The sequence below is a fragment of the Trifolium pratense genome, linkage group LG2, assembly GCF_020283565.1.
Source record: "Trifolium pratense cultivar HEN17-A07 linkage group LG2, ARS_RC_1.1, whole genome shotgun sequence".
In the NCBI taxonomy this organism is placed as follows: Eukaryota; Viridiplantae; Streptophyta; class Magnoliopsida; order Fabales; family Fabaceae; genus Trifolium; species Trifolium pratense.
In genome coordinates, this window is record NC_060060.1 from 24,066,109 (window position 1) to 24,071,805 (window position 5,697).

Genomic DNA, 5,697 nt, shown 5'->3' on the forward strand with positions numbered 1-5,697 from the left:
ATTTCATCTTCATCATCAAATGCAGCATATTTTGCAGACTCTTCCCAAGATGGACACTCATTCTTGTAGTGGCCTAGCTTGTGACACTTATAACACTCAACACTTTCTTTGTTGATTCTTCCTCTGCCACGCCCCCTTGATGATGAACTTCTTCCCCTGCCCCTGCCTCCATTAGCAACCTTGAGAGCTTGTTCTTCATGACTGGTATGCTTACATTTCATCTTTTGTTCATGAACAATTAGGCTGCTCTGAAGTGCATCAATGGAAAGGTTGGTTACATCATTGGACTCCTCTATGGAGCAGGTGACATAGTTGAATTTCTCTGTCATTGAACGCAAGATTTTTTCAACTATGGTCACTTATTCCATTCTTTCACCTTGTGAGGTCATCTTGTTTGCAATTGCCATGGTTCGTGCAAAATACTCAGCCACTGTTTCATCTTCCCTCATTTCAAGAACTTCAATTTCTCTTCTTGAAGCTTGAAGTTTAGCACGTTTCACCTTGGTTGAGCCCTTATACTTCAACCTCATTGAATCCCAAATTTCTTTTGAGGTTTCTTTCGAAAGAATTGTCTCTAGAATCTCACGATCAATTGAATGGAACAAATAGTTCTTTACCTTCATATATGTGATCTTGCTTGCATTGGCTTGTTGAACCTGCGCTGCTGTTGCATTAGGTGGATCCACCGTGACTCCATTCTCAATCAACGACCAATACTCCTTTGATCGGAGCAAATTCTCCATCAACATTGCCCAATGATCGTAGAAGCCATAAAATTTCGGAATTGATGGTTTGAGAAAGTCTGAATGATCAGCCATTGTTGAATCAATGGAAGGAAGAAGATAGCGTGAGGGATAAGGCACAATCAAGAATTGAACGGAAACGAAGCTATCAAGAATTGAACGGAAACGAAGGCAGTTACGGTGGTTGCAACCGTTGTAACTGTCACTCAACAAACAAACTTTCTTCTCTCTCAGCCCCTGGATTAAGGCGATTGATACCACTTGTTATGTCAAAATGGTAATCCTCTACATTCATTGATCATGCTCATGAGCTTATATAGGCAAAACACCACATATAAGCCAATGGGCCAAAGTATAACATTTGTATTGGGCTTAAACACATGAGGCACAATACCTAACAAAGTTTATTTATACATTACACCACAATTAATTACACAATCTCACAACTGTAGTTTTTGCAACCGTGGTTTTATCATTCATGTAAAATATTTTCCATTCCCAATTAATCATATGTGTGACATTATAAGTAGTTATAAATAAAATCAAATGTTTATTATAATTTAAATATTATAATTGATTACCACCAATGTAAAAAATCTTTACTATTGATATTTTTTTTTTCACTATTGATAAATTAGTGCATGTAGTATAATCAATCAAATGTTTATATATAAATTAAAGAAGACATACTTCAAACAATTTCATTGTGGATATGTAGTGGGTAACAGTACCACGAGATTTAACTCCTTCAAATTCCTTATAGATGTCACGACCTATTATATTTTGGGGCTCTAACACATTCTTGTTTTGTCCTGGATTGTCACTTGTATCCTGTGCAAAGAGATCATACATATATAAAAAATTTAGGCTGAGACCATTTCTATTACCAAAAAAAAAACATAAAAATTCTTATAAGTATGTTTTTAATTCATTACAACAAAAATGAAAATGTATAAAAAACATTAAATACGTTAAATAGAATGAAAACACTTTAAATTTGTGTATAGTTTAGGACTAACCTCTTTTTTTTCATCAATGCCTTCTGTTTTTTCACAAGTGCTTATAGTAATGTTTTTGACAACTCCAGCTGAAGGAGAACCTTAAATCAACTTTAATCAGAGATTGAGAAATTGAGATCTATAAAGTATGGTTCAATTGGTTAAATCAGTTAAATTCTTTAAGAAATAAGTCCTTTAAATTTCTAAATTGTTGCACCATTTCCCTTCTAGTCATCCTCCGTTACAAAAACTTGTTGCACCTTATATTAAATTTTATTTCTCTACTATGCTTATTATCCTCCTGTGATCAAACCATTCCAAATGAAAATAATAATTTATTTTCATGTACTTGTTCAAAAAAATAATTTATTTTCATGTACAAATATTCATGATTTAATCAAAAAGAAAAACCGTCTCAACAAGTAAAAATTGTAAAAACGAAAAACGAAGAATGAAATTTTTAAATCATATTTAAATTGAATAAAATTATATGAAACGGAGATAAATATTGTATATTGAGCGATACTAATGACTTACCTCCAATAATGTTGTCTCCCATTTTGAAGTGAAGCTCTTCAAATCCCTAAAACAATGGGATCGAAAAATCACAAAAACTAAATTTGATTACTTTGATGGTTAGAAAATCAAGAATCTAGCTAAACATGAAATCTAGAAAAAATAATCAAGAGAAACGTGCGATTAAGACTAATCGAAAAACATATCTTCTCACCCTTAAATGTTGGGAAAATGGATCTCTGCGATTACTGTAAGAAAGTGGATCTCTGAGAAAAAAATAAGAAAAACCTAATTATCAGTGTTTAATATGAATATTTTTATCTTCCTAAGATATGTTATGTTTCTAGAATGTTCCTCAAATAAAAATTTAATATCAATTGTCATATGTTGATTTGGAAAATTGATTACTTGGGAAAACAAATAAATTTAAAAACTTTATATTTAAACCAAATAAAGAATACTAATATTACTTATATAATTTTTCCAATAAAAAAGAATACTAATTATTCATTACCGTATGTAATGTTATTCTATATATATGGTTTAACAATCCAATTTTCTAGTATAGTGAAGAAGGTAGTATCATGATTCCTGGATTGGAATTGGATCTGGTGCAGTCATTTTTCCATACAGTCGTTTAATAGCCGTCCGATCATGATCGGACGGTTTAAACAAATGCAGTCAATATATAATAGTTTAAATCATAACCGTCTGATCTTGATCGGACGACTATAGATGTCCTGACTGCATGACTGTACCGAAAAAGCGACTGCACGGAATCTGGATCCTTTCTAGGTTAGTTTAAATTAGTAATTATATGTATATGATATGATATGTGAGTAATTTAAATAAAGGTTAGGGGCTTTTGGGGATTTCACTAAGTGAAGAATACAAGTTGCATGCAATCCCTAAGTGAAGAATACTCAAAGAATCAACGCTTGAAATTACTCAAAGAATGGTAGATGGGATTTATATATTCATCTTCCAACCTTAACTAGCTAGGTGAATTCTCGGCATTGGAAGAGCATCGAACTAAGAGAAATCTCAAAAAGATGGCTGTTTTTCTCGTTGGGGAGTTTCCGGAAGTTTGAGAGAAATAATGGAGTCAATGTTACAGGATCACAAAAGAGTGAGACACCACATCTCCACACAAAACCTTAAGGCATTATGTTAATTCAACATAATTCTCATTCATATAGTCGATATGAGACTTAACCGCTCACCGGTGGCGGAACCAGAAAAAATTATTTGGGTGGGCGGCTACAAAATAATTGAGAAAAAAATCATAATATAGAAATTAAATACAAAATTTATATTACATACAAAAAATTTAAGTCGTAAAATTCACAAAGGCTATAATAGTGCCTCATAGCTTATAAGCTCGTATTGAAGAAAAAAAAATCTATTTAATATATAACATTTTTCTATGAACTTATTGTTTATTTATACTAGCTCAAGTGCTTGTAACCAAAAAAATACTAGCTGAATTGCTAATTTTATCTAAAACTATAAATTTAATAAGTAATTATCGGTTATTTTTTATCAAACAAAGTCAAATTAATTGATATAAAATTAAATTTTATACCTCAAAAATTGACTTGAAGTAGTTTTTAATAGATTATAAATTAATATTTGTACTAATACTTAATATATATGTGTACCAAGCGACTTACGATCATCAATAATAAACTCAAAACTAATGTTTACATTAATATTAATAATAACACGTATAAAAAATGACGTAAAATCATTAATAATATACTTTAACTAATAATTTACCTATAAAAAAATTATTTTTTTGTGGTGGGAGTGATACATCAGTAACCTCCATTTTTCTCAAATGGTGTATAGATGTCAATGCTAGTGGTGCCATATTTGGTGTTCGTGTATATATGTCGGTGCTTCATAACATGGCAGTGCTAAATTATATGGTTATTGTGGTGAAGTGCCTCTGGAAATCAACAAATATATAAATAACTTTGAGGGAGCTAAATGGAAGGTTAGAAACGGTGAAAGTTTCTTCTTCATATTGTCAATCTAATTTAATTCTAGGCATGGATGACTTACGGGTGAGGCGCATCATTGTTCTTGTAAGGGTGTGTTTGTTTCAAGGTTTGTAATGTTATTCCTGGGAATATGAGATCTGGAATGTAACATTGCTATGTTTGTTTCAAGTTTTGAAAGTTTGTTCCCAGGAATTTTTTAATCCCAGGAATGTTAATTACACATAACTTCTACACTTGTTATTCTCATGCTAATAGGGTGGGAATATAACATTCCCATGGGAATAAAACTCAACTTCCTATAACTTCTCATAACTTCCCATTACCACTCACATTTATTTGCATTTTTATTTTTTCAATTTTTTATTTTATATAAATTTTAAAAACATTCCCAGGAAATTTAAATTTTAACCAAACACATGAGTAGGAATGTTATTCCTGGAAATAATATTCCTAGGAATATCATTCCAAGGAATGCAATTTCATACCTTGAAACAAACACACCCTAAACAAAAAATGGAATGATGAAATCATACATGCTATATTATTTTTTACTCACTCCGATCCTATATATAAGAAGAGTTTTACTTTCTAGATTCATTCAAGAATTAATGTATCTAGACTAAATTATTATTTAGATACATCAATTTTATAATGAATCTAAAAAGTGAAACTTTTCTTATATATAAGACCAGAGGGAGTATCCTCCAAGAGGCGAGTGTTAAAGAGGATGCAGTTGTACATAGGAGCTAATAGACAACATAGAATTCCGAGTGGAAGGAGATTGGAATGGCTACTTGGAAACTAAAAGTGAAGTTGATACTATGGAGGATAGGATAGCTAGAGTGCTCTTCCTACGCGAGTGAATCCGCGTAGGAAGAATGTGAATTGTCAAAGAACTTGTCCTTGCTGTGATGTGAATTGACGAGAAGTTGGCTTGTGCGACTTGGTTGCTGAAGCGAGGCAGACTGAAACATAAATATATAATTTGTCAACTGCTATTGTGTGAGGACTGTTACAATCATGGTTGCGGTAATCTAACAGAAGGACGAGACAGCAGAAGCGAAAGCATGATGGCAGGGGCGCAGGGCACAATCACAAAATTGGAGTTTCCACAGACCATCGTGAAAGCGGTCCCAACTCCTAGAAAAATAGTAAACAGCTGAATTAGCAATTTGAAGATGATGTGCAGCCTCATTAAGTTGACGATGATTACACCATTGTTTCCCTCATTTGAATGTCCTGAAAGGGGTCACAAACCACCATGCAATCTCATAAGATCAAAATCTCTATATAATCTACTAGTCTCATTACACATTTTTATAGAAATGAAATAAGTGTTCCTTTAAAAAAAGAAATAGTACATGCGTTTGCCGGGAGTCGAACCCAGGTCTATTGCTTGGAAGGCAATTATCCTAACCGTTGGACTACAAACGC

The 5,697-nt window shown here is 32.5% G+C and overlaps 1 non-coding gene across 1 annotated transcript; it reads right to left on the bottom strand.

Annotated features, from left to right (window-relative positions):
• Nucleotides 1-5,625: 5,625 nt before the first annotated feature.
• Nucleotides 5,626-5,697, bottom strand: TRNAG-UCC. The gene has a single exon. It is a non-coding gene; the product is annotated as a tRNA-Gly (tRNA).